Source organism: Syzygium oleosum, unplaced genomic scaffold, assembly GCF_021117445.2.
Source record: "Syzygium oleosum isolate NSW1041296 unplaced genomic scaffold, Sole_v2.1 Sole_v2.13, whole genome shotgun sequence".
In the NCBI taxonomy this organism is placed as follows: domain Eukaryota; kingdom Viridiplantae; phylum Streptophyta; class Magnoliopsida; order Myrtales; family Myrtaceae; genus Syzygium; species Syzygium oleosum.
Window position 1 is genome coordinate 83,246 of NW_026607497.1, and position 16,791 is coordinate 100,036.

At 44.0% G+C, this 16,791-nt stretch overlaps 1 long non-coding RNA gene and 1 pseudogene across 1 annotated transcript; both read right to left on the minus strand.

Moving 5' to 3' along the window:
• Positions 1-4,650: 4,650 nt before the first annotated feature.
• LOC130139815 (uncharacterized) lies at positions 4,651-5,417 on the minus strand. Its single transcript, XR_008817882.1, has 2 exons — positions 5,293-5,417; positions 4,651-4,898 (listed from the first exon to the last, which is right to left on the minus strand). It is a non-coding gene; the product is annotated as an uncharacterized LOC130139815 (long non-coding RNA).
• Positions 5,418-10,955: 5,538 nt separating this feature from the next.
• LOC115692251 (auxin-responsive protein SAUR72-like) lies at positions 10,956-11,610 on the minus strand (annotated as a pseudogene).
• Positions 11,611-16,791: the final 5,181 nt, after the last annotated feature.

Consider the following 16,791-nt stretch of genomic DNA (forward strand, 5'->3'; position numbering starts at 1 on the left):
GAAGGGCCGTCGAATACTTGTCAACAGTCAAGGCATGTTGATCAGGAAAATGCCTCATTTGCAGAAATACTACTAATTCACACTGGTCACGAAAGAGCAGTACATTGAAATAAAAAAAAAATTGAGATTTAACGAAACCCATGATGAATAAATAAATAAATGGAGATGTGATTAGAGACAATAATGGGGGGTGGAGTGTTCTAAATGCCCACTGAATCAAGTAGGGAGTATTAAATGCTTCATTTATGGTTGACGCATTTAAACGCGGGGAGGAGGAGGAATTCAAGGAAAGCGGGCAGGCGTTCGTAAATGATGTTAATAACATTAGCATTTAATGCTGTCCAAACTTAGCAAACGCTAAGTCATCGTCCCCACCCCAGCACATACACACCCACCCCACCCCCCCCCCCTGCCCCCCAGAATTCGTTCATTTAAAACTATATATGTATTTCAAGAAGAAGAAAGTGGAAAATTCAACAAAATCTCCCCATTTTGACATTTAATGCAGTCCTCCCACGACTTCTCTTCTCTTTCCCTTCGTGGAATTCGAGGATAGATAGAGAGAGAGAGAGAGAGAGAGAGAGACAGAGAGACTAATAATGGAGATTAGTTGTTAATTTGCACTTGATCTTGAAATTTGAAATTATTTTTTTTTTCGAAATTAAGCATGCGTAATAAATATACTGCTAACATCGCAACCCCTTAATTAGTCGATCACGACACATGTTTAATGGAAAAAGGAGTTCAAGAAATACAAGTGCAAATCGAATCGTGCCGAGTCTTGACACGTTGCGATCCAGAGGTAAGAGACATGATTTGAAACGGCACCGTTGAAAACTCGACCTCGTGGGGGGTGGGGTCGTGAACTTCGTTTGGACTTTTGGGAGGGGAGGGGAGGGGAGGGGGACGATCTCTAGCAAATAACGACGACAACGAAGTTTGACGCGCAAAAGAAGCAAAAGTTGAGCAGGAAGACATGCAAACTTCCACCGCGCATTCATTGCCCCGATGTATCTCTCTCTCTCTCTCTCTCTCTCTCTCTCTCTCTGCCTATCTCTCCATCTCTTTAATGCATTTTCGTCCTCATTTGATTCAGCTCAGCTACGCGTTCCCATCCATTATTAAGAGCCAAATTGGGGGACCATATGCACTCGCCCTTGCACTAGCACTGCCTTATGTATTATGCCTTCATCTCTCCATAGCCCCAACATGAGATATGCCTCGGAACAAAATCTCCAACGCCATCAAAATTGAATGCTGGGAATTTTCTTTGGTGAATCCAGAAATAGAAACGATTGAAGAGGAACTGCCAACCCCGACAATTAATGGGTGACGATGGTCCTTAAATTGGAAAGAGGCCCAATGCTCTTTTGGTTCCTCTTCAATGTGATTTCATGTTAGAGCCACCCCCACCTTCTTTTATCTGCTTTTAATGGCCACTCTCCCCCCTTTCTCCTCGGTCCACATGCTCCGCGTAATCCAGTTGGGAACCGTCGCCCGCAACTTCTTAATTCGTCTTTTGCTCTATTTATACTCTGCTAATATTCTTTTCAAATGCTATTTACGGTTTGGAATTTGTAGTAGACCAGTATACCGGGACACCGATCGATCGACATTAATGTGACTTGAAAATCTTGAAAAGGTAAATCGGGTGCATTTTCATAGCCTGTAGTTCTAAACCACCGTGCTTTTCTTGGTTTCGACATCTCGACTTGCCTGTTTAAGCTCTCATGTACAGAGTAATTTTCACATCAGGTATCGTTAACGAGCACCCATTTACTTCAAAATTGAACTATGGAGATCTATTTCAACAAAAGTTATCGAAAAAGGTGGCGATAATTAAAGGGCATAGAAAAGCAAGCCGAGAAGGAGGAATTGACAAAATGGGGAACCCATGGCCGGCTGAAACCTAAGTGAGGCCCGTATGCACCACGCAGTTTTAATGCCCGCATTTAATGCCTTCTTTTAGCTTCGAGCGCGTACTTGCCATTAAATTCCTAACTTGTCTCTTTCTCCAACCGACTCTCTCTCTCTCTCTCGATCTCGATATCATAAACAAGGGGAGGAGATTGCCATGCTTACAGATGGCGATGTAGGATTAACTCGTCCAGAATTATCAAAAGAAAAAAGAAGAAGAAGAAGAAGAAGAAGAAGAATTGCAGTTGGTGTTTATGAGGCTATAAATGTATGGAAAGAAGATGATATCCTTAGAGCTATTTTGGTAACCGATGCTTTTAATGTTTTACTGCGTGAATCTACTTATGGCCATTTACCAAAGTATACCAGCCGCTCGTTCATACACACACATTACACCCAACTCCCATTTAATGCCTCTATTCAATTCCTATCATATAGCCTCTTTAAAGCTCTCTCTGCCTAACTTCTCATCTCATCGCACCCCTTTCATCTCCTCCATTGCGGTTTCCTTGGAAGTACACAATCATGGCACTTTTTTCTTTTTGGTTTTTATATTTTACAGTAAATTCATGGGCACGAATCATCAATTCGTTCTTAAAATTGAAACATGGGATTCGATCCATCAATAAAGTTTGCGGAGATTATTAATTAAGAGTGGAGAGATCAACAAAGATATCTCGATTGGAACTTTGCAACTTCCCCTTACTGTAATGCTCTATGCAAAATAAACAAATTTGTAGGACCTATAATGGATGCTACGTGGGACCTAGTAAATGAATAGCTTACGTGCCCACCTAGCTATATATTTCTCTAACCCTGATAGAAGAAAACTTCCACCATTGGCCTTTTTCATTTGTGGTCTCAAGTTGTGGACATTGCCTGCACGCAAGATATTTTTTTGTTGTTGACAAAATCCACATGAAAAATTAACTAAATATAAACGTGGATAACGTCAATAATCGTTACCCACTAATTTGAACGATTGTTGGTGGATATTTTTTTATAGTCAAGGTTGGAGAAAAACAAGACCCACGTTGCTAGGACCCTGATAAAGTTTCTCGAAACGATAGTTACTAGTCTAGCCCTCTTAATAAAGGCAATCTAGACTCAGTGACCTAAGTTTGCTACTCGAGCAAGTTTCATAAAACCAAAAAAAGAAAAGAAAAGAAAAGGGAGCGCAATATGCAAAGCGGAAAAATAGTTGATGAAGGAGATAGATAGCGTAGAGTTGGGTTGGGGGCTTAACTTTGATTAGCAAAACGTAACATTAAATTTATCTTTGGGTTGGGTTGGGTTGAGTGATCTCCCACCACTCATTTACGATGCTTATCATGTCTTTTCTATGTATATATACGTGTCCCTTTTCTTTAACTCGATTGGGTCGTTCAACTTTAAATGGACGTGCAAGGGGTGAGAACAAGAGAGGCCGTGGACGAGACGATGATACAAAGACAATTAATTGGTGAATGACTTTAAGATTATTAGGGAGGGGGTGGGTGGGGGCAAGTGATGACCAAATCCTCATTTAGATTAAACTTCGAATTTTAATAAATGATAGGCACATTTAATGCAAGAGAAACGTGCAGGGCTTTGTGGGGTGGGGGGGTTGCCTCGGGCTATTAATGGGGAGGGCCAAGAAATTCAAATAGGTCGGAGGGTTTAATACGGAAAAAAAAACTCAATCGACGGACGATGCTGATGGTGGGTGGCGTGCATCGCATCATCAACTGACAATTAATGAAGGGGGAAAGGGCCATTTTTCTAAACCATGGTCGAGGAAGAGATTAAAAATTGGGGAGGGCATCAATTTTTACAAGTAGACCTAACGCATCAATTGGGGGTGAGAATAGAAGGCAATTGATGTCATGGAACGAGGCAAAGACTATTATTATTATTATTATTATTATTCAATGGTCTTCATGAGTTGCTTACCTAACTCCCCCCCTCAAGTTATTTGCTAACCTCGGATGTACTACCCCGCCATTAATTGTCCTCTTCTCTCTCTCTCTCTCTCTCTCTCTCTCTCTCTCTCTCTCTCTCTCTTGTGCATTTTCTGATGCATTTTCTTGCGCTGTTTTTTCTTTTTTTTAAATGACTCATCGCAATGCCATGGTTTGTTGTCCCCCCTCTCTCTGTGTTTTCTTTTTTTAATTGTGAAGTCATCGATTTTCCCCTATCTTTGTATGAAATTAAAACAATCCCTCTACTTTTCTAGCGGTTCAAAATGGTCAATGTATTTTTTTTACAAGTGCCACCATTCGTCCTTTTGCCATTCATTCTTTTCTAGTGGTTCAAAACGGTGGCATTATGATGACATGCATTTTTTTCTTAAAACAAAGGGTTTGAGTTTTTGGGGATTTCTTTTGCATTTATTCATAAGACTCTTTCTCTCTCTCCTGTCACGCCGGTTGCCACCATCGCGATGGTGGCGTAGGATCTGAGACGCTCTCTCCCCTCCCTTGCTTTTGTGTGTTGCGGTGGTCGCCATTGACAAGTGACCCGCCATTGTGCGCCGTGGTGGCCGACTCCAGAGACAGTGCATCGGAAACGATAATTTATCTTAATTTGGATGTTTCAAGAGTGTCTTGGACATAGAGTCGCCTGTTAACGGAATCCATTTTTCTTTATTCCTTATTAACTCTGATTCATAACTAACCCGATATTAGTACAGCAATAACGAGGACACCGAGGTTGCACATATGATATATGATGTTGTGTTTCAACGCGTCGAAGAAATACAATTCATAGTTTTGATTCAACCAAATGTGGGGGTGGATCAGCTACCGATGGTTCCCGTTTTTCAAAGTCAACAACATAAAACCCTCCACCATATCGTATGCGCCACTTTGATGGTAACCTCTCAATTTTTCTTTCACTTACGTCGAGCTCGTGAATCTCTGGTTCATCCACCTCAGTGCGGTCCCGACATGGAGCGGACATCTGACATTTGTGTAGCGTCCGATCGACGCTCTCTCGCTGCACTGAACCCAAAACAAAGAGATGAGAGAATAAACAAAGGCGGAGAGAGTTGTACTTTCTCTCTTCTTTTGAATATCACTCGAGTAGTACTAAATTGGTCCGAAGGAGCTAGTAGAGAACTTCTATGTGAATGAATGCATGTATGTATGTATCCATGCGCACTCTGATGCTTTCGATGAGGATTCATTTGCACCCACAAATGCCACGTTAAGGCGTTCGAGACTCGAATTGACCCTCCGATACTTGAGTGAATAGGTGAAGGAAAAATAAACTCAAAGAGACTAGAGAGCAGAGATGGCTTGTGCGTAATGGGCGTGGAAGGCCAACAATTATAGGTTACCATACTTGCTTGATGGAGATTTCCTGTCAGTGGAAAAAGTTATGTCGTGGTTTTACCTTGTCAGACGAACAATTACTGTTTGGGCAGCAATTAGGCCGCTGCTGCGGTGGATACTCGACCTTTGGAGGATGATTACAACGTCGTCTCTCCAATAAGATAAGTCCGCTTAGATTGAAGGTTTTTCAATTGGACCGCACCGAGAGGCAAGACCAGAAATCACTTGCCGCTCTAGAACTGCTTCCAACCGGCTATACCCACCACCAGCCAGGTTGACGAGGAACACGTGTCGCGTGTCTATTGGCAGGTCAAATCCGTCTATTATGAGCATAGCTTAAGGATGAAAGCTGGGGGGGGAGGAGGCTAATAAAATTGGACATTCGGAAGCCATTGCCGACATTAAATGAGGAAATGAATGAGGGTGGGGCTTATAGATTAGCGAAGGGGGCGGGGGGAGGGGGTCCAATCGCTTTTGGTTGGTCAACATCGCCATTAAGGAGTGGTTCAACTGCAATTAAAAGCAGCCTCTCCCCTCTCCCCTCCCCTTCATTTATATATGATGACCCACACACTCACTCACACATCGTACTCGTAGGATCCAATTCATGTTGTTCAAACCCTAATTAATTGCGAGTGGGGGCCGCCACCACCACCAAATATAGCAGCAAAATTAGAGAGAGAGAAAGTGTGTGTGTGTCGTGAGTTTTGAGGAGAAGCACTTTGGCTTTGGCTTTGGCTTTTGGCTTTTGGCTTTGACGGGGAGCGTGGAAAGTGAAAGAGTGGGGGTGGGGGGAGTGGTATGGGATGGTGGTGACTCTGTGAAATGCAATTGCATTTAGGGCTTTGTTAGCCTCTCTGATAGGACGGCTGCCCACCATCCTCAAATTGCCTTTCCCATTAAACTTATTCAATTTAATCAGCAGATTTTTCTTCTCCCTCCCAAAGTCTTGTTCAAGAAAAGCAAAATTCCTTACAAATTCCAATCTAAATACACTAATTTAACCGTGTTATTACGTACACCGATCGTGCGATGGAGAGAAGTCTCTTCTTCTTCCGGAAAACTAGTTCGTTATAAATTCGATTTTCGCAAAACAAGGCATGTAAGATGTTTGATATTGCAAAACAAATCTATAATATCGTATCATAAACGGCTCATATTCTTCTTGCGTGATATTTTCTTCTACGGTTTAAATCCCCAAAATTATTATAGTTTCGTATGAGTTGAATGTGAAATAGTAGAAAGTGAGTTTTGGTAAACATTACGTTTAACAAAATTTCGAAATATAAAATCAATGCGAAGCATGGACGAATAGCACTAGTTTCTAATGTGTCCATGGCTCTATGCACTAGTTTCTGGGCCGGTCGGGGTCATTTGGGCTTCACCAAGGGTAGCCCGAAATCGCGGCCCCGCTCGAAAATGAAAGAGGAAACAGGCCAAACACGGAACTGCTCATTTCGTGGCGTAGGTATCACCGTATCGCAAGCCGGTCCGGTTCGGGTTTTCGTTCACCCTCTAAGAAAGAGGCGTACCTTCGTTTTTTCCATTCGAATTGGACAAGAAAGTAGACTCACTCAAACAGGCTCCACGAGTGACGATTGAGTTCGTGGCTCTCTCTCCTCTGTCTTGATACTCTCGGCCACTGTTGCTCGACCACCACCGGTCCGATCGACATGACTTGGGAAGAAACCTTGTGAAGCATTGTCTTCTTGTATTGTAACAGCAAAAAGCCCATTAGGCCCAATCCGGCGCTCCACGCTCGAAAAAGTCCTTGCTTTGGTTTGAGTTGGAAATGGGAAAGCAGAAGCAGAAGATAATACCACCGCCGGAGGTATCAGAGGAAGAATTCCAGGTTTCTGATGAGGACTCGCGGTTCGTTAATGACAACCTCAACTATGCCGGCTTCCTGTCCCGCTTGGATACCCGTTACTTCACCCGGTCAGTAACCTGCCCCCTTTTTCCTTTTAAACCTTCATAATCCAATTGAAAAGAGAAGACCGCCCCATAAATTTTGTAGAAACAGTATGTTGATAATGTGATAATCACTATTTGTGTACGCTGCTCAAGGCACGTCGCACGAGTGGCTGACCTGAAAGAAGATGCTTTGGAAGCTCTCTACTAGTAGAGAAGCACAAGTACATGAAAAACGTAATGGCTGAACTTTGTCGGTGGATATCAAGAAAGAAAACTGTGATGGCAACAGAAGGCGCCAAGAAACTAGGAAAGGGCAAGCGTTAGTCTACAGTAGATGGAATGTCGCTAGTCATTACATTGCTGTTGACAGATCAAAATAAGGCATATCCTGTGGATAGAGGCCCTTGGCGGAACTTGAACTTTATTTTCTGAGGGCTGGCTGTCGACACCGTAAATGCCATGGCGGGATTGCCCCTCGTTGCCAATTGTAGATCTTCAAAGATATGAAATTGTTCTATCTGATAATTAATATATACAGAATGTCTATGTGCAAGATTGGGTGGTATGACCAGTGTTGTTTCTTCTCCATTTGTCTGAGGATCCATTTTATAAGTTACTGCTGTTATTACCTGGTTCCCTGGATAATGTTACATAGCCTTGCTGCATATGTAGCTGTTTATGGAGCCCTGTACCACCATTTCTCGAGTTGCATTTCGTTTGTTGTTTTTATTTTTTCAGGGTCTTTGCTTACTGACCATAGTCCGCAGAATGATGGGTTATATCCTAAACAAAATCAGAACAATCACACAGATAATAGAAAAATTGACACACGAGTTTACTTAGATTCACTCCAGAATAGGGTTACGCCCTGCAAAAGGATTCCACTATGATATTTAGGTTTTACAACCATAATCACTCGTTACAATGATCTTTCATACGAGTACAATATATAGGACTTAAAATGGGCTCAAAGCCCAAGCCTATCCAAATCCTTTTGATTCCACAACAAACAGGTTAGCAAACCCGATGTTATTTCGAGGGCATTGCCCCCGAGCCCCCTTCCGCTCACCGGGGAGCGGAACCCCCGTCAGCTATCAGGGCAGCGAGACCCCCGACATTTCGTGCGTAGGAGTCACATGTCGTCGGTTCATATTTCGATTTCTCTAAACTCACGTGGGCATGTCTGGTATGCGAAATAAGGATCTTCGAAATATTCGCCAACTCCAATACAGGAATGAGAAGAAATCTATCACTTCATCAAGTGTTCTTGTACAAAATGCCTCACGTTTTTTTTTCTTTTTCTTGGTGGCGTGGATAGAGAGAAGACGTGGGGAATCAACCATTGAAATTTAAGCAGTGAAGAGAAGAGAAAAGAGGTGAGGACAGAATCAGCAGATTGGTGAGAGAATGATTGAGATTCTGAAAGATGGGACGCATGTGGCCTCCCCCCCTCTCTTCGTACGGCCGGACAACCCCATTGATTTGATTAGCATTCTCCGTCCAGCTATTTTCTTTGCAACAAAATAATACCTATGACAGCAGGAAAAATACCTTAAATCCTCCAAAATGGGTTGGCTGCACAGGTGTCCTGTCATTAGTTTAAAGGTTTAACGTTGATGTTTTCGGATTCGGAGCCGATGCGGTATTTGCAAAAGGGTGGTCGTCAGTTGGCATGTGCATGTGCTGACTGCGCAAATCAGGGGGAAACTCCATTTCGATGCTTTGGTAGCAGCACCAGCACGCCCCCCAAGTCTAGCTCCAACCGTAACAATCGGTTAAATAATGCGGTTGGTTGGCGTGATTAGATTCTAATATCATTTTTTTGCATAATCTCGTCCATGTCATGTCACGCCTTATTATTAACTTTACTTTATAAATGTGTACGATCTCGGATGACTCGTCGTGAGCCAGTTGTAGCTTCAAAAGCGTAGCTAGCACGCCCAGTCCCTCCCTCAACTGTATTAACGCTTATTTTCTTTCTTCTTTCTTTTTCTTTTTGGTCGAGATTCGCTCGTGGAGTATGAGATTTTGCCGGGGTCCATGGGCGGTGTGAATATATTAATTCGTACGGTACACGGTCCACCGTTGCATGAAGACTTTGAAGCAGACGAAAAACAGAAGGCGAGGCATTATTTCACGATGTCCGTACGGGTGCATCGCTGCGTAAACATTATGACCCACCTCCAAGTCAAAAGTCTCAGGCTACTTGCAGAAGTTTAACCTTTCCCTGCGCAGAGAGGGAGCCAGTGGGTTGCTGACATTATTTCGGCCAAGTCTTTAAGTAAAATTGTTTTAGGAATTAAGAAACACGGGCTCGACAGTTTATTTATCAGTCGCGACCGAGCTTCGTGGCATTATTTATAGCACTAACCTCGTTAGATTTATGTGGTTAATCATCTTGCACGTAAGTGTTGTGCTTCGCTCAAGAATTGGTGTTGATGCTTTTCTTTTGGTACCATGTCAATTCGATAACCGTACAGGAATATCGCTAGTGATATTCAACGCGAGGAGAGGGGTCAGTCCTCGTGTAAAGACGTCCATATGACGCTAGGCACAATCATATGGCCTTTTGATTATTAAGGGTCCGTTTTTTATTACCCTTTGTCGTTAATATTGAGAGAGGAGGGGGGAGGGGCCCCTTCGTCGGATCCTTTTAGCATATTTGTGAAGTGGCTGCCCTCAATCATCTCAAAAAATTGTCAGGTTCCACCCGTCCTTTCCTGGGAGAATCGCATCCAAACGCTCGATTAGCACTCCAATGCCCAGCGATTTCGCCCTTCGCTTGTCACTTTTAATTTGTTCATCCCCAAGTGCGGAAAGCCCTCCGGCCGTTGTCTTTGCTTTCGCAAGAACATCCAATTACTAGCTTTCGATGGAATGAAGTTGCGAACGCACGTTTAAGATTCTCGGATCCATATATATTTGAGGAACCCAAACGAGAAGTTCAGAGCGATGAGTATCGTAGAAGCAGGAGGATGAAGAGGGCGGGTTGGGTTATATAAATGATATCCATAATTGAATCGAAAGAAGCATCATCATGGATAGATGCGTACGGAGTGCCTAACCCCCGCGGGCCGGGGGGTGGGGGGTTAGAGTCAAAAGGATCACCAGCAGCACAAAAACTGCTCCAACGAGCCACTTTTTACTCAGGATTTCGCAACTGCCGCTCACCTAACCGTATTAGGTGGCTGACGTTAATGGTTCCGGGAGGGAAAGAAGAGGAGGAACTCGTTTAATCGGAAATTGCATGTAATCTCTTCATTAATTGGGGATACTACGTACGTTTCGATTAACATCGATCCCAAAACTAGACCTTCCTCTCGGATTGCCTGCCATAATCAAGTACCCGGATCTCCATTTCTCCAAAGATGGCGCATTTCCACTAGAATGACGCAAGAATTCCAAAGCGGAAAGGGGTCGTGACGAAGTAACGGGTTGGAGGAGGTGCTAGTGAATAGGAAGATCAGGAATCAAAGCGAATCATTCATTCGTGGCCTGCATGCATATGAACAGCGAGCATCTTTAACCTTTGCTTTCGAAGTCGGCATTTTGATGAGCACACTCCACTCTTAACCAAACCATGCCCCCTTTCGAGGCTGATCATTCGCAGCTTCACACCAGAGATTTGTGAATTTTGGACATGCAAATCGACCCCAACTCAAGGAGCCAAACTAAAGAAATTGAGCGAAAAGAGAGAGAGAGAGAGAGATTGACGAATGCTCCTCTTCATCAGCCTACTCTTCTAGATTTGCCTCTTAAGATTGCTGCGGGCGTATGTACACACAAGAAACCCCACCCCACCCCAACAAAAAGAAGACGGAAAACAAAGAAAGGAAAAACGAGATCTGCATACGCATATGACGAGATCTCTCCTCTGACCTACATCGATCTATATCCTCCACAAACTCAGCCCCCCCCCCCCCCCACCCCCAAAAAAAAAAAACAAAAAAGGAAAGGAAAAGAGAAGGAAAAGAGGAGGAGGGGTGGTTAGGAGCAAGCGTCGTCGAGGGAGAGAGCGGTGAGGAGATCCTGGGAGTCGTGGCCGAGGCGGAGGGACTCGAGGACTTGCTCGAAGAGGAGGACGTGGCAGGGGATGCGGAGGGCGCCCTTCTGCTCGTACCCGTACTCCTGCGCCGATCGGTTGAGCAGGCCGATGAAGACCGGGTGGTTGAGCATCTCGGCGCTCACCACGAACCTCTCCATCTCCTCCCCGACGTACACCGGCAAGTACCCCTCCGGCACGGCCGCCGCCGCCGCCGACGACGACGAGGAGCGACGGAGCTTGGCGGCGGAGGACACGGCGACCCTGAAGGAGTCGGCACGGCGGGGGCGACTGGGGGCCTTGGAGTCGGAGCGGAGGAGGGAGTACTGGGAGGAATCGGCCACTCGGGACAGCCGCCGGATCAGCTTTTTCATCTTCTCTGCTGCTGCTTCTGCTGCCGCCGCCGCCGCTGCCTACTACTGCTACTCCAAAAGATTGATAGAGATAGAGAGAGAGAGTGTGTGTGTGAGAAAGATGGAGAGATGAGAGAGAGGAGAGAGGTGGGGGGAGTTTTATAAAGAAACGGAAATAAACAGGGAATTAAATAACGAACGAAATATATAAAATAAAAATAAAATAAAATAAAACATGGAAAAGGCAGTGATTACTGTGATGGAGGGGGAGGAGGTACAGGTAAAAGGCGTACTTGGGTGGTACTACCCACAGCCCCCCTCCTCCCCCTTTCATTTTTTAAGATTTCTTTCCTCTTTTTCTCTCGTTTTGATTTTCTTCCCTTTTTGTGCGATATCCATTTAATTTTCATTTCCCCACTCTTCTTTACACTCTCTCTTTTTTCTTCATTGTCTTTTTCAATTGCACTCCTTCGGCTTCTTCTTTCTCTCTTCCCTTGCCGATTCTGCTTCTCTTTGCCGCTTTGTTTTCTCGCATAATAAGTTGCATCGATTCCCCCTTCTTTTTTATTTCAATCGATAGCCCCGGCTACCTGAGACCCCACGAAACTCCTTGAAAATCCTATGAGCCGATTGCCAAGTGAGGTCGACAATCAATTATCGGCACGACCCGTCTGCACTACACATGTTTTATTTTCTTGGTCGAATCCTACGTGCAGTTACGGAGGCGTGGGTTTCGCATAAATGAACTCGCGTCATATGATGAAAACCGTGTCTTATGCAGGTTAATCAAATTGGCATGTGTAGATGTAAATCGATGTAATGAACTTATGATGCGTTTGTCAACCATTCTGTTCCCGAAAATAATTTCTGTTCAGAAATGATTCCTTTTTTATTCCATGCTCAGGAACAATTTCTAAGCATTTGAAAGTGTTTGGTAACTGCCCAAAATTTCTATTCTTGGAATAGAAAAAAAAAAAACAGAAATGCTTTTGGTAATTTTGCACAAAATTTCTTTTTATTAATATTATTTTAATAATATTTTTAAATATTTCTTTCTTTTTATTTTTCTTCTTCTTCTTCCTTGGCCATGGCTAGGCCACAGGCCAGGGCCGGCGAGGGCCGCGATGCCCTCGCCGGATCTGGCTACGGCTGGACCCTCGTTGCTGCCCTAACCAGATCCGGTGAGGGCGGCACTTGCCCAAGCCACGAGCTGCCCTCGCCGAATCTGGCGAGGGCTGGACCCTCGCCGCCGCCCTTGCTAGATCTAGCGAGGGCAGCTAGCAACCTGGGCAAGCGTTGCCCTTGCTGGATCTGGCGAGGGTCCAGCCCTCGTCCTCGTCGGCCCTAGCCTGTGACCGGTCATCAGCGGCCGGTGACCGGCCACAGGCTAGGAAGAAGAAAGAAAAATCCCTTTTCTATTTCTGATTCTTGTTCCTAGAATCAAGAAGTAATTTTTTTTTGCTTCTTGATTCTTTTCCAAAACTGATTTTGGAAACAAATTTTTGCAAATTTGTGCTTGGAAATAAAAAATTTACCAAATAGATTTCTGTTCCAAAACTGATTCTAGAAACAAAATAATAGGATATAGTTATTATTTGGTCGGTTGCCAAACGCACCCTTAACATGTTAGCATGTCCTAGAACACTCTTAGGCTGTGCCCGAGAGATTTACCATCTCGTCAGCTGTGCGCAAGAGCACTCTTTAGGCAAGAAGAATCGCAATGAAGACACTCAAAATTGAAACTTTTCCTCCTTTTCCTATAAAGATCGAAGAGCCTTATTTTTATAAAAATAAAAAATAAAAATCCAGGCTCAATGAGTAGTGTTGAATTTTGTGATGACATAAATACCGAAAATGAAGTAACAACCGGGCTACAATTAAATAATAATAATAATAACAATAATAATAATAGTAATATTAACAACGATGTTTTTGAAGGGGGGCCACTTCTTATTCTGGTCTTATGTCAAGATTGCCACCTTTAAAAACAAAAGAAGAGGGTATAATTAATTAAAAAGAGATGATAAAAGGCGTAACCTTATCGTATCAATCGCCATAACTGACGAATCCCCTTAATTTGACTATTCAAATCCCACAGTATTCACGCACATCTTCAACAGTCCAAAGGCTCCAACTACTTCCCCCTTCGGCAACCCTTTTGAGATCAACAAGAAATATTATTCATTATTTAGGGGTTTGAATAGGCTGTTGTTTAAGAAGACTCGAATCTTTTTTATTTTTTTTAAAAAAAGATTGTTGAAATATAAGGGCTGCACGATGTGTAGGACTCTATTAGAAATCCTCGACGATCGCGCATTGTATTTTGATTGCCATCTGCAGGGTCCATCCGAGCTTCATTAACGTTATCACGTCCTCCAACCCGTTCACCTTCATTGGTTCATCTGAACCATTCCACGATCACGCGTCCCGCTAGTCCGTTTTCCATCCGCGAGGTCCCTTCGAGAATCGACACGCCTCGCATGCAATTACTCATCCGCCGATTGAAAGGTCTTTCCGGTCATCAGCACATAACTTATGGGGGGTTGCATGATTGCGTCGCCAACCGACACGTAAATTAGCGCTTAATTTGGTCATTATTTGGCAATATGCGGTCATTACTTATCTCACTGCGAGCAAAGCAATGGATTTCCAATGAGGTTTTCGAAAGAAAAAATACGAAGCAGAAGCCTGCTTTTTAGTTCTTTCGTCTATAGGCCAAAAAAGGCCGAAGCTTTAAACGTTTTCTAGCGATAACAAAAGACGATCCTCACGTGATATGTGTGCAGATAATTAAACAACACATCTGATGCTTTCTAAATCCAGTCAGTCAGAATTGAGTGTAGCCTCCGGCATCGCTTTTTCCCCCCGTCCATCATTTTTTTTAAAAGCATATTCGACTCCTCCTTCAACTCCAATATAATAAAATATCCCCCGGCCTCTCTTTCTTTCCACGTACTTTTCCCACTCAAAACATGGGGTTGCGCACGCAAGAGAGAATTGGATTTCGATGCCCTACATACATGTGATCGTACCCATTATTGGAAAGGTCAAACAGGGGGAAAGGGAGGGGAGGAAGGGAGCAAAAACAAGAAAGAAAGAAAGAAAGGGGGGCACGAGCTTTACGAGAAGAAGTATAAAACGGATATGCGCATAGCATCGACCGGAAATTGCATCGATTGATGTCGGCATCGCATCCCTATCGGGTATCCATTGTCACATTCCGAGCACAGCTTTAAGCTTCTTACCGTATGTGTAAGTTATAAAAAGAAAAAAAAACGAGGGTCTACTTTCTTGCTTTGTATCTTCTTTTATCGGTGAAATGACTCGTGGAAAAAGAGCTAAGAATAGTAGATGATGATAATAATAATAATAATAAGAAGGTGGTAGAGAAAGTCGAGAATGAATAGGGGGGAGAGAGAGAGAGGCGGTTTGAAAGGGACAAGAGCTTTTGGGGGCAAACGTCGGGCTGCGTTCGGCAGCGCAATCAACGCAGTCGGGCAGGTGGGTGGGGAATATCTATGTCCGTAAGTAAAGCAAAAGGCCGTTGCCAGTACAGTTTCCGTGACCCTTCAATGTCCTTTCCTTCACCGACCCCCCTCCTCCTCTTCTCTCTCCTACGTGTCGTCCCCCCCCCCGCCCCGACGCGCCGCCGTCAATCACCGCGAGTGAGGCGCACGCTCCCGAGGAGGGAGCGGGTGTGGTGGGGGGAAGGACCGAAAGGTGTCTCTTCTTTTCCGGGGGAGGAAGGGGGGGAGGGGGTGGGGAGGAATCAGAGCAACTTGGGGTTGGGTATCCCCGTCCCCGTCCCCGTCCCCGTCCCCGTCCCATCCCTCCTGTTTTTATTCGAAATCCATTTTCACGTTCTCCGTACCCTTTTTTTTGGCATTTATCTTTTGGCCTTGTCATCTTGTTGTTTTCACACCGCCTTTCTACAATTTCTCCGTGACAAGGTTAACCCCACTAAAGATTCCATCCCAAAGGTTTAAATCGTTGCGCGCAAGTTCAGTTCGAATTTTCGAAAAAAAAGTATGATATTGAGGCGAGTAGACCAACAATCAGGATATAAGCGTGCTAGCAATTTCGACTTACAATTCTCTCATTTTCGAATCAATTGGTAGCGGGCCTCTCGGAATTTTACACGAAAACCGAACATGGAATAGCTTTATTTAGCTTCTCGATTATCGATTTCCTTGGCTCAATTAGCCAAGCGGCGTTATGATATCGAAATGTCCAATCATGTAGCTCCCGTCCGATTGTTTAAACGTCGGGACTTAGTTGCTTGGGGATGATCATCGTTTTGCTTTTGCCCTGATAGCGATGGCTAGAGTGAACCAATGAACTGGAAATTCCCATGTTCTTATCCATAGAAGAAAAAGAAGCTGGTGGATTAGAGAGAGTTCATGGGGCCAAGCTTTGCTTTATGAGTTTCCGTACGTGCTTTAATAAAAGGGAATTCCGCATTTACTATTGGTGGTGGGTGCGTCGTGCGTTCAAATTTGACGATAGAGCATCTGATATGCTTATACTAGCAAGGAAATGACCCCACGGGATGCACATCGATGGCTGCTTCGTACCTAATTCGTACCCACATGCATGTGGAACTCCAGCCTAGTCAAACTCCAATGCTAGACTCGAGAAGAAGAATGGCCCATAGCTGAGCTGGAGGGAGTTTGGTAACACACATGAAATGAAAGCAACCCTGAGTTTTAAACTTTGAAGCTTCGACTAGAAAAAAACGCGTGTCACATTTGTATAATATCTCGTTTGTTTGATTAGATGCATCACACAGATGGTGCCCTTTCTCTCCTATTGCAAAATTCCCCTCCTTGCACCTTTTTTCCCCTTTTTTTCGGTTTTAAAGAAAGGTGACGCAAAAAGTTGGCGTCCATGTACTATGAGGACGTAAATGTGTAGAAATCGATCATCGAGTGTTGACCCGTATTTCGGGGCTTTTGGAACGTTAAAATTAGCAATATGTCAAATATAAATATACCGTGAAAGAGTCGAGGTGCCCGCCTTCAAGTAAAAGTCTGGTTTAAAAAATCATAAAGTGGCTAGAAATTTCAAAAGCTAGTAAAAGCAGAGGGCAATCCAATTCCAAACGTCTAGATTTTCCAACTCTAGCCAGATCTAGAAGAGGATGGTCAAACTTAGAAATGATGCGGTAGTGTCGTTAGTCCAAAATGCTTTGTACGGTGGGTTGGCTGAAAGTCAATCCACGGGCAGAGAATTGTCACGTAACCGTACAAAA